Raw genomic sequence first — 18665 nt, 5'->3', positions numbered from 1 at the left:
AGGTAAGGGAGCTATGGTTTCTGGGTGCAATTATGAAGTCCACTGCAGTGCCCCCTAGGGTGCCCGGTTGGGACCAGTGCACTACAAATGCTGGCTCCTCCCATGACCAAATGGCTTGCATTTGGCCGTTTTTGACATCCGACGTCTTTGGTTTTTGAAAATCGCCGAAAGTCAGAAGGTCCATGTCTAGGGACGACCAAATCTAGGGATGTCCAAATTAAGGATTTGGACGTCTCTGACGGTATTTTCGAACGAAAGATGGATGTCCATCTTGTTTCGAAAATATGGGTTTCGCCGTTTTGCAAAGGACGTCCAAATCGCAACTTGGACGTCCCTTTCGAAAATGCCCCTCTTGGTCATACTGGAATAAGGATTTGGCATTGTGACACTGTGGAAGCTGAAAGTTTGGAAAAACCATATTGTGGATATTGACATAGTCCTAGATCGGTGGTGGTTCCCAAGAATTCTTTTTTTCAAGGAAATTTCAACATCATTACTACATATGCAGAGTTCAAGTGAGGGTGTTTATAAGGATTGTGTGTTTTTGAACCACTATCAGTTCGGAATCCACAAGTGACATTGAGAGTATCCTAAATCATATATGAATAAGATGTGCAATTGTATTAGGAAAATATTGCATTTTATTGTGTAATAAAGAGATAGCTTTGTAGCATAATAAGGTTGTACAAATTAAGAATATTACTCTCATAGTTATGTAAAAATATATACATTTTCATTAGGATATTCTAATATAATCTGATTTAAAGCCACCAAATCCCACAAGGGTTCAAGGTGGATTACAAAATAAAGCACCACTGGGGGCTACAGCAATTGGTGGATGCCTAGTCCTGCTCAAAATAAACCTCTACATCTTGGGAGAAATTGTTCCACACTATGCTTTGAAAGCCAAGGTGTATCCAGCTTAATATGGATATTTCTTGTTCCACACAAAAACTGGTGATGCTAATCTTTAAATCCACAAATATTTTAATAGGAATAGAATATAGTACATGCACAAAGAAGTACAACAACCTATTTAATCTTTCTTGATTTTTTTTCTTTGAAACCTGGACAAAATTAGTTTAAACAGAGCTTGTAATTTTGAGACAACACAATTTTTTTCTTTTAATATGCTCATATGTGTGTTGCCACTGTTCAGTTACTAGGAAAAAAAAATCACCAAGAAATTTGAATGTGCTCTTTCCTGAGTCACATGTATCCTTCCCATGGTGAGTGTTACTTACCTCTCAATATTGTGGGAGACGGAGAGGAAGACATTGATCCAGGGTTTCACTTGTGGCTTCACTGCTGTAGTATTAAGTTCTCCTAGGTCCTTCCTGGAGTACAGAACAGGACAAACAGTTTATCAGATGTCCACCAGAGTATGAAAATTCATCCTAGCACTTGATTCAAAAATTGCTATACTAAGCCCATCTCTCAGGTACTATCATAATGCCTTCCTCCTTAGTTCTTTTGAAACAGCTGAAAGCCTCTTCTACCAACAGGCTGTGAAGTGACTCCATTTCAGAGAAGGCCAAAGTCCACATGCCCTGAGTTCTAGTCCAGTGCTTCCCAAAACATTTTTTGCCTAGGACCTCATTTTAACACATTGAAACATTATGCGACTCTATCCCTATCTCCCTCATATCTGTGATTCACTCCATGACAATTTCTAGCTTTGGCTGACAATGTTGTTGCAGGCCCCATCTCCAGTGAAGCCCATACAGGCCAAGCATATAGTGCCCTGTTGGCCAACCTGAGATGATGACACTACTCTTGGTTTTCGTGACCCAGTTTGGGAATTGCTGGTTTAGACACAACTAGATGCAGTTGTGACCACATTAAGGTCTGTGTTTTTAAGGCATCTTCTTGATATAGAACAGCTACCTTGGTGAACAATGTAATGTGGCACATCATTCTATGGGTTAAAGACTGAAGCTTACCTGAAGGAGGTCTCTGAACTTGTTAGACACAGAAAGCCAAGTCTGTTGAGGCAGCTGTCAATCTTAGCATGTGCCTGCTCACCCCCAAAAGCCTTGGCTAAAAGTTTAGTGCAGTCGTTTCTGAAAAGTGAAAAGTAAATAACTGAATTTTGGTCTTACAATTTTCTTGTGTTTTTAACTGACACTATCCTGAACCAACTAAGATGTCCTTTCAGTTAACAGGCCACTATCAAACAGGACAATCCTCCCCTTTTCCCTTCAAGTCTGTGTCATTCTAGAGCAGAAAGACTTAAACTTTAGTACACTATTCAAAGACAATAACAACCAAAATTCCTTTTTGATATATAGAGGACTTAATCTTCAGTATTTATCTGTCCATGACAGATTAAGGACTCCTATTATATAGAAATAAGTGAGTTTATTACACCTTACAACTCCAGAAGTAAGACCTTTCTAGCACAATGCAAATATTACGACGAACACTGCCAGCAAAACTGAAAGATGAGATCATCTCCAATATCTCCTGGCATAGGAGAGAGGTTCATTCCTGTCTTCCACTCAGACCAAGCAGCCCATGCTTGACTTTTAGTTTTGTTCATTTTTTCATCTTTTGTTTGAATCTTTGGTTAAAGTTTTGCCCAATCCGTTTTTCAGGTTGAAAGGATGGAAATTGTTCCCTGTCTCCTCTCATCCTAAACCATTCTGAGAACCCTAAAGAGTGAGGTTTTAGGCTATTTTCTGCTTGAGGAACGAAGGAGAATCTGGACTTCGCTGTTAATTTCCTTTCCTTGAGTCCTGCCAGACACTCAACACCAGATAAGTGGGTTATGTCCATCTGCCAGCAGATGGTGAAAAGCAGCTTAGAGCGACTTTCACTCCTATTGTGCTGCCTCCAGCCCTTCAGTATCCTATACCAAATCCAAGACTACTGAAGGCAATTCTTATGTTCTGGACTTCCAATTCATTTCCAAAGCCAAACCTGATGCAGTCAAAAACATCAGTTCAAGGTCGCTAATTTAGGGAATGAGAATTCTATATACCAAGGGAACAACTATCTTCACTGTGGGATATAAAACATACTCATTAGCTTTCTGAATTTGCCAGATCAAGAACCCTTGACTGCCGTGGCTTCCGTGGGTGGTTCTGGACTGACTGGACAGGACTCAAGGAAAGGAAATAATTGGTTAAATCTAAGGTGGAGGGGCTTCCGTTGTTTCAATGACTCAGAGGGCTATGCTGAAGGGTTACCCATATCAGACAGGCCTCTGAGGAGAAACCAGACAAAGAGTGTCCCAAACTGGAGGATTCCAAGATGGCGTTCGAGGGAGGATGTAGTTAGTTGAGTTCCCGTTTTACACCAGATTACCTGAAGAAGTAGGCGCGCTCCCAGAGAATGGGGAAGAAGAAAGGCAAAGCCGTGGTGTTGCCCTCCTCGAACACGGCTGGGGTTCCCACCACTTCAGTCTACTTTGAGAGATCGGGGTCATAACGTCGGGGATATCGGTTCCTGCTTCGGGGACCAGCAAGGCTTTTACTGCCGAATCTCAGTGGAGAGGGAGGACTTTGAGTCCCCCTGTTGGCAGACCTCTCCAAGACCCCGGAAATCATGTAATGCTTCGCTATGGAGGTCGACAGTGGAACGCACGAAGTGGGTTAGGATTTCACGCGATCGAGGAGGTCTGGCGCAGCATGACCTCGGATAATAAACCAACTGGGGATTGAAGAGTGAGGCTCTTCCCCCCCCGAAGATAATCTGGAGCAGTTTCTGCGGAGAAATGGATATGGTGAAGCCAAACAATGTCACAATGGACGCACTATGGAAAGTGCTACAGAGTGTGAATAACTCTCTTCTTCAGATGTCAAAATTTTTTTTAGGAATAAATATGTGATTATATCAATACTTATCTAACAAAGTGGAAGTCCAAGATAAAAAAATAAAGACTTTGATTTCAGAATGGTTTCTCTATGAAAATCAGTTAATCTGGTAATGAAGGACAATTTATGCTTCTGGTAAAAAAACTGGAACTTCTGGAGAACCAATTAAGGAAAAATAACTTGAGAAACATAAATTTTCCTTATTTTGCTGAGCTTCTCAAGAAGTTTAAAATGATCCACAGAATCATAAGTCACAGATATGTCAAACTGTAGAAGCACTACATTACACAACCTCCATTGTATGCAAATTTCTTTCATGCATATTCATTGTGGATATCCCTGAAAACTTGACTGGCAAGGGGATACTCCAGGACTGACTTGGGAAACACTGCCTTAAAGAGCACTGCATCTTATTAGGATACATCAATCAAACGAAGACCTAACCCAAAATTTAGGATCTGGGCACTTAGAAGCATCTCAAGATGTATGACAATTGACATTATTATTATATTTTATTATTGGAAGGCAGAAAGCCTGATTCCACCAGAACAAAATGTCACCCTCAGAAGGGGAAAAGCGTTGGCACAGAGAAATGCTTTCCTTAAAATTACGCAAGGAAACCAATCTCTGCCCCAAGGTCCCAGAGATGGTCCCTGCGAAAATTGAAAGGAACGGAGGACTGAACCCTCAGGACTAAACCCAGATTCCAAACAGTCTTGCATGCTCCCTGGAGAAGAGTATCTCATCTGGAAGAGTAGTGAGGAAGCCTCTGTACCTGTGTCCCAGATCCAACTTCTGCCCTCTGTGAGAGTTGTGAGTTTATCTTCACCTCATCTCTTGTTGAGGAAGAAGGCTGAGGAAATAGATCCCTCAAATTGAATACAGTCCCCCCAAAAACTGAACTTGCAAAGACTTCAAGCTCACATATAAGTCTCCTATGCAGTCATCTTTTGACCACCAAATGTATCACCTGACCCTAGGTATTCTTGCTATGTTTCCTTATTCTCCCAAAAGCAAAGGTTGTAAGAAAGAATGGAATGGATTATCCAGGCAGTAATCATCTGATTGGGGAAACAGGTGAAGTAAGACTTTAGAAAAAGGAGAACAGCATATCCAGGATCCTAGCAGGAATATGTGCAGGAGACTGGAATTTCAGTCCTGGCTTTTACCAGCACATCCAGCTCCCCTGGCTCCTGCTTCTTCTTCTGGCTGAAGAACTTGCTTGTCTTGGAGCTTCACCTAGCCAATGTGAGTTCCACTCACAGAGGTGCCCTACTTGACCCCTAGAAGAGCCACAGTCACTTTTTCCAATCCTTACACTTCAGAGTCCCAAAAGAGGTTGGCTTAGAAAATTCATCTAACCAATGTCAGTCCGGCAAAGGAACTCCATTTCAGACCAACCCTAACATACTTACTATAGCACCTGAAGGCTGCTAGTTTATCTCAGCTTTTCCCTCTTGATTGCCTAAGACCTCAACAGAGCAGGTTACATATCTGGCTCTTTACTCCCATCTCCAGGAGGCCAAAGGAAAGAAATCCGCACACCACTAATAAATAAAAATAAATAAATAGCAAAGGCCTTTGGAAGAGAGTTTGGGTCCCATGTAATGACAATGAGCGCACCCAGAACTGTCTCCACTCCCATAGGTCTTCTGTCCTATTTTATTGGCAAAAGGTTACATGTCAACAGGTTTACATCATAAATCACATGATACAAACAATAGATACTTATTGGTTGAGATTATATTCAGGTTCTATCAGCATTCTAGAAGGGGTTCAAGGACAAAGATCAGACAGCTGCATCTCCTCGCCTCTGGGCTTCCTTTCTCTCAGTGTCCCGCCCTCGTGGAAACAGGAAATTGCATCAGAGAAAGGCGGGACACTGAGAGAGAAGGGAAGGCTAGAGGCAAGCTTGCTACTTTCACTGCTGCCACTGCGACTTTTTAAATGCAGGGCGGCTGGAATGAAAGGAGGGCTGTCAGAAAGCTGAGGGCGGGCAGGTGAGGACCGAATGGCAGGAGCAGGAGGAAGTGCCACGGGGCCCTTATGCAACTGCTCCTATCGCCCCTGCATATACGCAGATGATGCCACCATCTACATACCTTTTAACCATAACATCACAGAAATAATAGACAAGGTTAAACAAGGCCTGGACCTCACGGAAAGCTGGGCTACAATCTTCAAACTCAAACTGAACAGAGACAAAACCAAATTCCTGGTTCTATCCAGCCTACACAACCCCACATCCTACGAAAAATTTACAATCAACAATCAACATACCAAATTGAAAAGCAACTAAAAATATTGGGAATCATTAATCTATCCCTAGACAGTCAAGTATCAGCAGACACATCAAAATGCTTCAGAACACTATGGAAACTGAGAAAGATTAGAGACTACTTTCCTAGACAATCATTCTGGCTAATAGGGCAATCGATGATCTTGTCTAAACTAGACTATTGTAATGCAGCATATGCAGGATGTAAAGAAAGCACAGTAAAATCTATAAAATCCTGAGTGTTGTAGAATGAGTAGAAGTCTTTTACTCGTTCCAAAAATACAAAGACAAGGGGACGCTCGAGGAATTTACATGGAAATACTTTAAAAACAAATAGGAAGAAATATTTTTTCACTCAATGAATAGTTAAGCTGTGGAACTCTGTGCCAGAGGAGGTGGTAACAGTGGTTAGCGTATCTGGGTTTAAAAACGTTTTGGACAAATTCCTGGAGGAAAAGTCCATAGTTTGCTATTGAGACAGACATGGGAAGCAACTGCTTGCTCTGGGATTTGTAGTATGGAATGTTGCCACGATTTGGGTTTCTGCCAGGTACTTGTGATCTGGCTTGGCCACTTGGTAAACAGGATACTGGACTAGATGGACCATTGGTCTGACCCAGTATGGCTACTCTTATGTTTATGTTTAAAATCACTGCAAAACATCCAAAACATGGCAGCAAGACTGATATTTAAAAAGTCCAAATACAAAGAGCAACCCCAAAGCTTGAAATGTTTCACTGGCTGTCAATCAAGGCAAGACCACTCTTCAAAATTAGTACCCTCATTTACATAATACTATTTAGAATTTTCCAGAATATATGCTAGATCTGATCGAATTATCCCAAGAAATGCAAGCCCATAAATCAGAGGCTACCTACTTCTCTACCTATCCAACTGCAGAAACATCTGGGCTTGAAATGGTAGAACTCAATACCCATGGCCACAAGAAGCATATCAAATGATCTACAGTTCAGAAAAGAAATGAAGACCTATTTTTTCCAAAACTTCTATAGCTGAAGATACAAGCTAAAGATGGTCACACCACTTTCTAACTGAAAAAAAAAAACCACAACTGTAACTTCACCTAATTGTAAATTGTAAGCCACTTTGAACCGAAACTTGTTTTTGGAAAATAGTGGCATACAAGAATGCATAAATAAATAAAATTGCTTTGTAAGAGAAAGATGGTTCTAAAATTCTTTTATAATGAACTAACTTGAAGGAAGTTAAAAGCAAAGAATAGCAGTCCCTCAATCTAGAGTGATTGTAAAGAGGGTAAAGAGAGCAGAGCTGATGGGCTATCCGGAGCCATACAATTTAAAAATTTAAAAATAAAGCAGGCTAAAGTGAAAATAACCCATGCCTGAAATGGGAGCCAAAAGGCCTCGATCAAAAGTGGGAAAACATCAAACTTTGTCTTTTTTTTTTTTAAATCAATCTGGCTACAGTGTTTTACAGAAGCTAAATTTGAGAGTGAATCTGAAATTCCACCAAACATGTAAAGTATGATTACAGCACGGGCAGCTAAAAAGGAGGCTTACAGAAATTAAAAAATAAATCCAAAACAAACCAGTGTAACTATAATAGAAGTACTGGTGTATCACCACAGACAACACAAGACCTACACCAAAATCTATAGTATGACTGGCATACAGAACTTGGATCAAGGTACCATCTGAATAAAGCTCTCACTCCGAAGTTCAGTATTTCCCAACTCTCGCTGAAGGTATACCTACTTAGTTGGGTTTTCAGGTCATCATAATGAACACAAAAATCTAAAATCAATAACAAAACTAAGAATATCATAGTGCCCTGCATACCCTGGTGTGACTCTATCTTGAGTACTGTGTGCAGTACTGATCGCCCCCATCTCAAAAGGGTATAGCAAAACTAGAAATGATTTAGAGAAAGGCCTAAAAATGATAAGGGGATGAAATACCTTCCTTATGAAGAAAAGCAATACAAGCTTGGCCTCTTCACTTTGGTCAAAAGACAACTGAGAGGGGATATGATAGAAGTTTATAAAACCCTGAGTGAGCTAAACAGTTAAATAGAGAACAGCTGTTTAACCTTTCAAAAAACACAAGAGGATGCTCAATGAAATGAAATGATCACATACTGAAAACAAATAGTATGAAAATTTTATTCCATGCAGCACATAACTAAGCTGTGGAATCTGCTGCCAGAGGATGTGGTCGAGGTGACTAACATAGTGGGATTCAAAAGAAGTCTGAACAATTTACTGGAGAAAAAGTCCATAAACCATTACTAGCCAGGCAGACTTGGGAAAGCTATTACTCATCACTAGAAATAATTATGAGACATGGATCTATCTTTGAGAATCTGACGGGTATTGTGACCCTGACTGATTCCTGTCAGACATAGGATGCTGGCTCTATGAACGTTGGTCTACTCAACATGGTTTTTCTTATGTTCTTACTGGTCTCCAGTCTATGAAATGTCTCTCATGTATACTCATTATGGACTGGCAAACATGTGCTGCCACACTTACCTGTACTAGGATTATGAGACCATCACAGTATACCTAACAGATTGTACACAGAGACAGTCCAGTACCAAACAATCAATACAATATTTACTGGCACAGCCCATGATCACTTCCCCTTGACTAAGCACTGAAAACAGACACCCCAGTGGATCAGCACACAGACATCTAGTCTGAAATCTGAGTAGGGATAATACTACAAGCTGCACCCTAAACAGTCCAGGTATTGTACCTCTAATGTCTTCTTGAGTGTCCTAATGTTCTCGCTGCACACCTCCACGTTATTCAAGGAAACCTGTGAATGAAGACAGAAAAGGTCACCCACTGACAAGCAGATGCAATCTTTTCTCCAGAGCTCAGGAACCAATTTTTGGAAGATAATCCTGGGGCACCCAGAGTAGCCTAGTGGCTAAGGCAATAATGGGCTGAGAAACAGTGAAATCAGGCTTCAAATCTCACTTTTCTCACTGATGTTTCAGGTGACCTTTACCTAGTAATTTTATCTTTTGTTGCCTCAGGTACATACTTAGATTATAAGCTCCTTGAACACAGATTTATTGTACTTGAATTTTAATAATACTGTAAGTCATGTTGAGCATCTTCTAGAAAGGCTGGCTACAATGCACAAATTATTATTCTAGCTGTTAGGGGCAAAGAGGCATTTTAAATGTTATGTATACTCTTTCAGGTTCTCTCCACAAATGAGTCCAGTGAAGCAGCTGCCTTTTGGGCTCAGTCCTTGCAGAGATAATTTCAAGTGTTGTGCCTTACGTATCCAACAGTATAACATGACAGCTAGGAAGGAAAGACAACAAAATATGTGTGTGTCCACACACAACAGACTCTCTGAAGAGTTCTGCACACAATTACACCTACTCTGAAGCAGGAGCAAGTTTGGAAGTTTGTGTATGTGTCAGTGGAGATTGCACACATGTGTGTATTTTATAATATATTTATTTATTTTTTAAAATGTGTACCCCGCCTAAAAAACTAAGTGGCTTAGAAAATATAACATATGTATTGATGCCAATACTGCTTCCATTCCACCCATTCTCCACTCCTGGAAACAATTATACATATACCCCTGGATTCTATATAAGTGGTGAGTAGCACTCAAATTAGGTGTGTGCCCAATTTACACACGCTACTTAATTAAGTAATGAGCTAATCAGTGATAATTGGCCGATAACCAATTATCACTAATTGGCAAGAACTGGAATTTAGGCAAACTTTATAGGCGTATTCTAAAAAGAGATGCACGTAAATTCTAACATGCGTAGCAGAAAAGGGAGCATGACTATGGAAGGAGTGTGGGTGTGTCAAGGACGCTACTCAAATTTACGTGTGTTATAGGATTTTGGGGAACAGGCCTACATTTAGGCACAGGTATCTACACCAGGTTTTCAGTGGTGTATATATGGCCACACCTAAATGTAGGCGTGTTCCCCAGCCCTATGCCTATTCTATACAATGTGCCTAACTTCAGGTACGTTATATAGAATAGTGCTACAGGGTTTGTTTTTTTTGATATGTCTAGATTTGCCATTTACAGAATCTGGCCATAGGGGACAATTCTAAACTTGGCTTCTCCACTTAGGTTCCCCAAGGATGCATAGTGACAACTTATTCTATAATACAGCAGGGGCGTAGCCACGGGTGGGCCTGGACGGGCCCAGGCCCACCCATTTTCCCTCCAGGCCCGCCCATCCTTCGCACGCTGTCGCTGCCCTTTTGTCCCGCGGAGGCAGCGTTCAGCGTTTCCTTCCGACCTACCCTGTCTTTTTCCCCAAGCTCCGCTGCATCGTCCCTGCAAGTGGAATCCTTCTTCTTTTTGGCCGTCACGCTGCGCTGCCGTTCACACAGGCAGCTTCGCTCCTCCCCCGCATTCATTCTGGCCCTCTCTGATGCACTTCCTGTTAGGGCCGGATGAACGCGGTGGGGGAGGCCGAAAAGAAGAAGGATTCCACTTGGGGCGATGCAGCGGAGCTTGGGGAAAAGACAGGGCAGGAAGGAAACGCTGCCTCCACGGGACAAAAGGGCAGCGGGAAGGTTGTGGATGGGCGGGCTGGAGGGAAAATGGCTGAGCTGCTGGGACATGGGAGGGAGAGGAAGAAGGGACTGGATGGGAGAGAGCTACTGGACATGGGAGGGAGAGAGCTGCTGGACATGGGATGGAGAGGAGGAGGGGATTGGATGGGAGAGAGCTACTGGACATGGGAGGGAGAGGAAGAAGGGACTGGAGGGAAGGGAGAGAAGCTGCTGGACATGGGATGGAGAGGAGGAGGGGATTGGATGGGAGAGAGCTACTGGACATGGGAGGGAGAGGAAGAAGGGACTGGAGGGAAGGGAGAGAGCTGCTGGGACATGGGAGGGAGAGGAAGAAGGGACTGGAGGGAAGGAGAGAGCTGCTGGGACATGGGAGGGAGAGGAAGAAGGGACTGGAGGGAAGGGAGAGAGCTGCTGGACATGGGATGGAGAGGAGGAGGGGATTGGATGGGAGAGAGCTACTGGACATGGGAGGGAGAGGAAGAAGGGACTGGAGGGAAGGGAGAGAGCTGCTGGACATGGGATGGAGAGGAGGAGGGGATTGGATGGGGCGAGAGCTACTGGACATGGGAGGGAGAGGAAGAAGGGACTGGAGGAAGGGAGAGAGCTGCTGGGACATGGGAGGGAGAGGAAGAAGGGACTGGAGGGAAGGGAGAGAGCGTCTGGGACATGGGGGGGAGAGGAGGAGGGGACTGACGGGAAGGGAGAGCTGCTGGGACATGGGAGGGATGTGGTGGGAAGGGAGGAGAGCTACTGGACATGGGAGGGAGAGGAGGAAGGGGGGAGAGCTGCTGGACAAGGAAGGAGAGGAAGAAGGGACCTAGAGGGAGAAAGCTGCGGACAGGAGGATAGGGAGAGAAAAGAGGGGAGATGGATGATAGGATGCAGAGAGAAAGGGGAGAAACTAGAAGGATGTGGAGAGGGGAGCAGACTGAACAGAAAAGGGTAGTTTTAGACGATAGACACTGGATAGAAGGAGAGGGGAGATAGAGACACTAGACTGGAAGGATCAGGAGAGAGGGTAGATGAGTGGAAGGATAAGGAGAGGAAAGAGGGAAGACACTGGATGGAAGGGTAGGAGAAAAAGGAGACGCTGGATGCAAAAGAAAGAGGGGAGACACTGGAAGGAGGGGAGAGAAAGAGGGGAGCTGCTGGATGGAAAGAGGAGAGGGACAGAGTAGGGAAAGACTGGAGAATAAGAGGAAGGGGCATGTGGAGAACAAGGGTGAGGAAAAGATGAAAAGCCATAGGTGATGAACGGACAGGAAAACCCTGGCAAGAGAAAGACGAAGGAAAGCAGAATCTAGAGACTGGGAGCAACACAATGAGAAAAAGTAAATGGCCATACAACAAAGGTAAAGAAAATAATTTTATTTTTAATTTAGGATAAAGTAATATGGTACCTGTGTTAATAAAGTTTCAGAGACCAATACTTCCTTCCTTAGGTCAGGAGAGGATATCGTAACAGCATTATATTGACCTGAGGCAGGAGGTTTTGGCCTCTGAAAGCTCACTGAAAAGTGTGACTAAATTTTGCTGGGGGAGGGGGGTAGAGAGAAAATTTTGTGCCCACCCACTTTGGGTTCAGGCCCACCCAAATTGGCAGTCTGGCTACGCCACTGTAATACAGGGATGGGCAACCTGCAGTCCGCCACTGAATTTTATGAGCCTGCGAGACCATGGAAAGTATACACAGAAAAATCATTAACCAGAGTTCTGGTGATTTTAAATACTGTATTTTGCAAGTGTTTTATTAGCAGTTTGTTTCTATAATTTACTTTTTTTTTTACTTAATTATTACAGGTGGTCTATGGAGCTCTGTACATTTCAGTTGGCCCGCCAGGGATAGTACTGATACTCATGCTGCCCTCTGTGTATAAAGTTGCCCACCCCTATTGTAATAGCATCTGGGCACCCAGATTCTGTTATAAAATACTAGATTAACCAGTATTGGTTTGCTTTACATTTATGTGCCTGCAGTTACACCAGCCAAGTTTATGGTATAACTAAAGTCATGGACATGCATAACTTACAGTATTCTGTAAGTTACGTGTGCAGCTGTGATTTCTACCCATTTCCTGTGGGTGTTCTGCCCATGTGCATGCTCCCCTTGTATTTACAACACAACAACCTCACAACAAAACTAAAGTACGCAATGACCATAACATAACTCTTCCGCTGTTCGATTCCCTAATGTGGCTGTACCACATGAACTTTATCTTACAACAACATCACTTTGTATTTGTTAACACTGGAGTCTGCAAACGCCTCTCCAGTACTATGTAAGCCACACTGAGCCTACAAATAGGTGGGAAAATGTGGGATACAAATGTAACAAATAAAATAAAAAATAAAATTTATGGGTTATGCCACTTACACATGCCATTACAGAATAGCCCTTAGGTGCCCTGTTAGAACTTTGTGAGCAAGTGTTCACTTGCATATGTAAGTGAAAGTATTCTGTAAATCTGGCCCTTTCCCAGGATTTAAACCCTTTTATAGCTGACACTCACCAAGAAGGACAGCTTTGCTTCATCTGTGCTCTCAATGCCCTTGGTGTCAAACTTGCCCTGCTGCAGGCTGCTCTGCATGATGTTCACTGCACTGGTCACCCCTCTTTGGAAGTCCTGAAATGTGGTAGCTGGGAAACCCATCCTCAGTTTATTACACAGAACTTCCCTGAGGAAGAAGATGGGAAAAAATAGTACAAACCGTTAACACACATCAGATGATCTGGAGAACAACAGATTAGATGTGGATCCGCATGACTCCCATTCACTGTTCATGTACATACATACACACTTGCACAAACACCAATTCTGGAGCTGGAAAAAATCCCAAGGATCTAAAATTTGGAGTGTATTATCACCTTAACTTTTTGCTTCTTTATTTTCAAGCAGCCAAATGGACTAACTTGGCAATTCCACTAGAAGATCAATTTTCAGACTAATTTCTGCAGGTCTATGTGCAAATGGCTCTGTTTATCTCTGGGCTAAAAGTCCATGTGCAGTTTCATAACAAACACACTTCTAGGAACATCTTGAGGGTGTGCTTGGATTGAATGAGGACAAGTATGCTCTGCGGACTGACATAGTTCTGAATAGCCTTCACCTCCAGGACTGGATGGCTTAGGGATTTATGTATCAATCATTTTTATTGGTAAACATCACCACAAGTTACATGCTTCCAAATTATTACAATTTTACAATTCTATCTCCTTTCCCTCCCTAAAACCCATCCCCTACCACCCCAAATTTCCCGTTTAACTACTGAATACCACACAAACACTTCCCAGGCACATATGTCTGGGCATCAATGAATAGTGTCTCTTGGGCCTATTTATTCAACAGACGGCTCCTTGCCACTGGGGTCATTGTACTGCAGAATGAGCTCCAGCACTGCTGTAGTTTCTCCCCTCCTGTTGAAGCAAAGTCATGAATTCCCATCCGTTCCATTCTTAATAAAGTAATCATCCGCATCCTCCATTGTTGAACTGTGGGGTAACTGTCAGATATCCATTCTGCCAAAACAGCTTGTTTTGCCACTATAATAGCTTTCCGCACAAATCTTTTCAGTCCTTTTGGAGGAAGTGAGTTTAAAATAGGGCTCCCAAACAAGAGCGCCAAATCATAGTCCCACCTCGCATTCCACATTCCAGACACCTGTAACGTTAAGTCTTTCCAGAATTTTACAATCCCTGTGCAAGTCCAGAACATATGTCCCAGTGTGGCCCCCTCCACTCCACACTTCGGGCACGTTCCCCACGGTGACATTCCCATATGAAACGCACGACGTGGGGAAATATATGCCCGGAGGACAAATTTATATTGCAGTTCCCAGTGTGTGGCGAATGCAGAGTATTTGCGGATACCCAATATGTGTACTTTCAGCTGTTCCACTGTCAACGATAACGGGATATCCTTGGCTTAGGGATTTATACAAGTATAAAGATCCCTTCATCTCCAGGAATGAATGGCTAAGGAAAAGTCATGGGGATTGAGTATTTTGTGTCTAGGTTACTATGGATTAATAGTGACATTTAGAGCGCACCAAAATAGATTATACTAGCTGACATCCTGGACAGTATACTCAGTGATAATGGATGCTGCAAATTGCTCAATTTTAAACAATACTAATCTTTTGTAAACTCATATCTGAAAATAATAGCACAAAATAAAAGCGGTTTAGGTATAGAAAGGAACTGTCACATTTTGTGCTGCCCTACTGCAAGTAATCCATGACATGCCCCAAAATGTACCAAAATGATATCACAGGTCTTGGGGTCAAGGCAGTCTATGCTGGAAATGAGAAAACATTCTCCTGCACTTCAGTCTGTTTCCCACTATGGATTCTGAAATCTGAGCCTGTCCTTGGGGGTCTAAAGAGGAGCTTGAAGAAAAGCCTCTCTGACTGGACGCCACTGGAAAGGAAAAGTTAAAGTTGGAAGTTGGGTAAGGAATGCTATACTGGCCATGCAGCTGATTTCTGCAATACTGTGAGGATAACCTCCCCCCACACACACATACACTTTTTCCATAACATTCAGCGTGTCACAGACTTTTAGCTGGTATCCTTCTGTAATGCTGGCTTTGTAATGTTTTCAGACTGAACCCTGTGCTGAAGGACCTCTGCTACACTTTGCATTTTAAAGAAGGATGTGCCCGAACATGTTACCTTACATCAAAAAATAACTTGTGGCAGTGACTCAAAGAGGCATCCAAGTCAATTCAGAAGTACGCAGGAATTTCCAAGTGACATCATATACATTCCAATGGTTAACATACGTAGGATGCAAGAATGCACTAAAATCACTAGAAACCATCCAAAACACAGCAGCGAGAATAATATTCAAAAAGTCGAAATACAAAAGAACTCCACTACTCAAAAAACTACAATCCTGCTTATAATCGAAATAGAAAAATGCCTATATTGTGACCCAAATCGGGAGATAGACGTTTATCTCACAAAAACGAATAAAGCGGTATAATCAAAAGCCGAATTTGGACGTTTTCAACTGCACTCCGTCGCGGATGCGGACAAAGTTGATGGGGGCGTGTCGAAGGCGGAACTGGGGCGTGGTTATCGGGCGATCAGAGATGGGCGCCTTTCGCCGATAATGGAAAAAAAATATGTGTTTTTAGCGAGAATTTAGGGCACTTTTCCTGGACCCTGTTTTTCCACGAATAAGGCCCCAAAAAGTGCCCTAAATGACCAGATGACCACTGGAGGGAATCGGGGATGACCTCCCCTGACTCCCCCAGTGGTCACAAACCCCCTCCCACCACAAAATATGCCATTTCACAACTTTTTATTTTCACCCTCAAATGTCATACCCACCTCCCTGGCAGCAGTATGCAGGTCACTGGAGCAGTTATTTGGGGGTGCAGTGGACTTCAGGCAGGTGGACCAGGCCCATCCCCCCCCCCCACCTGTTACACTTGTGCTGGTAAATGGGAGTCCTCCAAACCGCCCCCCAAACCCACTGTACCCACATGTAGGTGCCCCCCTTCACCCCTTAGGGCTATAGTAATGGTGTAGACTTGTGGGCAGTGGGTTTTGAGGGGGATTTGGGGGCTCAACACCCAAGGGAAGGGTGCTATGCACCTGGGAGCTGTTTTACCTTGTTTTTTTTTTGTAAAAGTGCCCCCTAGGGTGCCCGGTTGGTGTCCTGGCATGTGAGGGGGACCAGTGCACTACGAATCCTGGCCCCTCCCACGAATAAATGTCTTGGAGTTATTCGTTTTTGAGCTGGGCGCTTTCGGTTTCCATTATCGCTGAAAAACAAAAATGCCCAGCTCAAAAAAAGATAAACGTCCATGTTTTTTGAAAATACGCTTCGGTCCGCCCCTTCACGGACCCGTTCTCGGAGATAAACGCCCATGGAGATAGACGTTTCCGTTCGATTATGCCCCTTAATGGCTGCCAACCAAGGTAAGACTATCTTCAAAGCCAGCACCCTCATTTCAAGATACTACTCGGAATGAGCACCCCCAACATTGAGAAAGTTTCTTGTGTGTGTCCAGGAAGGGGTTATATAAATTGGGCTTAGCACCCCCAATAATTTTAAAAAGTTGGCTCCTATACACCAGAATACATGCAAGACCCATACTATCTCCAAGAAACGCAAACCCAGAAACCAGAAGCTACCCAACTGTAGAAACACAACTTACAAAACCATTTACATAGCAGGATTCAGCTACCTGGGTTCCAAATGGTGGAACTCATTAACAAAAGCCATTAGAAGTATCACTGACTATCTCCTGTTCAGAAAGGCTATGAAAACATACCTATTCAAAACATTCTACAACTAACCACATAAACTATGGACAGCCTCCCTACGTCAGAAATGTAGTACACTAATGTAACTCCATCCAAATGCACACCGTAAGCCACTTTGAACCAAAACTTGTTTTTGGATAACAGTGGGATACAAGAATACATTAATAAATAAATAAATATCTCTAGCAATCAGACCCAGACCAATTACAGATTAAGATGCTATCATGATTTAAAGAACACTACTGATAAGAAAGAATATAAAAGAAGCAAATGTGAGATGCACTGGGGAGGGGGGCAGAGACAGCTTTTACTGATCTCGCTCATCTCAGCGCTGATATCCTGATCATGGATTAAAGACGCACTGAGAAGAATAACACTACCAGCAACTTGCCTGCAAAGCCAGTCGCCTATTAGGTCTATTTTTCATATATCCAAAAGTCTGACCTTCATACATTTTGCCATTCTGGATATTTATCTTAGGAAACTTTTATTCTAATTTTACTTGCTGTTTTATAATTTGCCTTTGTAAATAAAACATATTTTTCTATTATTGCCACGTAGGTTCTTGCAGCATATCAGTAAATATATATGAGTGAGTTTGATCTCAGGTCGGCTAAATATAGGCGTGGAAAATACTGCATGTGGAAAATTAAGTACATGCAAAATTGCATACTATCATGCAAATAAATAAAAACCTTAATTACATATCTCTGAGGTATGCTCAAGAATCATGAAAATCAGCTCATTACCCATGTTTACAAAGTTAAATTTCATATTGTAAAATGCACAAAACTTAGGGCTCTTTTACTAAAGCTTAGCAGACACTAATGGAATTAGCATGCGATAAATGCTAAGAACCCATTTTATACTATGGGCTTCTTAGCCTTTACTGTGTACCAATTCCATTAGCGTGCACTAAGCTTTAGTAAAAGGGCCCCAAGTTTGGTGCATTTTAGAACATGAAATTTATCTTTGCAAACAAGGGTAATGAGCTGATTTGAATGATTCTTCTGCTTATTACCTTATTTTACATACATTTTCACACTTACAAAATTGCACATAATGCATGCAGTTTCTTGCTAAGGTAATTAATTACATACATTCCATTTTTTTAAATGTTATTGTGTTTGTGAACTGCAGCATGGTTTAGTAAATTGCCGTCTTGGTTACTCATCTCCCTCTTCCTTACACCATGAACCAGTACCTGAAATCAGATTCCAGTACTGTGGTGGAATGGTTGATCATGGCACAAAGACAGTCTATGCTGGAGCTTGACAGAGCACGGCCAATACACTTCTTCACAATGTAGAAGACATCATCCACCATGCTGGAAGTCAACTGACCTTTCTCACAAGTGTCCATGGTCACTGCCTACACAGGATTAAAAAACGAACAAAAAAAAAACAAAGAAAAACAGTTATTGCTTAAGAAAATATATACTTCATGATTGATCTGATGGAAGAAGTACAGTCCTCCAGATCTAGCCTATATAAAAGTTGTGCCTGCAGTTTGCTGGTGGATTTTTTCTTACGTTTACTGGACTAAAACAGCTGAAACTTTTGCATGGTTCTTGGAAACAAGGGGATCAATACTCTGCAGCAGTGGTCACTGTCTATTTAATACTAGTCATTATTTATTTTCAGTATTTATATACCGCCTAGACCTAAGCAGTTTACAATTTTTCTTTGTCAGGTATTGGTATTGTCCCTAATGGGCTTGCAATCTAGTATTATATTGT

At 42.4% G+C, this 18665-nt stretch overlaps 1 pseudogene; it reads right to left on the bottom strand.

Moving 5' to 3' along the window:
- LOC115471303 overlaps positions 1–18665 on the bottom strand; it is a 101184-nt pseudogene that overhangs the window by 36699 nt on the left and 45820 nt on the right.

This window comes from Microcaecilia unicolor, chromosome 5 (genome assembly GCF_901765095.1).
Source record: "Microcaecilia unicolor chromosome 5, aMicUni1.1, whole genome shotgun sequence".
NCBI lineage: Eukaryota > Metazoa > Chordata > Amphibia > Gymnophiona > Siphonopidae > Microcaecilia > Microcaecilia unicolor.
The sequence above is the reverse complement of the archived record's forward strand: the minus strand, read 5'-3'. Positions and strand labels throughout refer to the sequence as shown.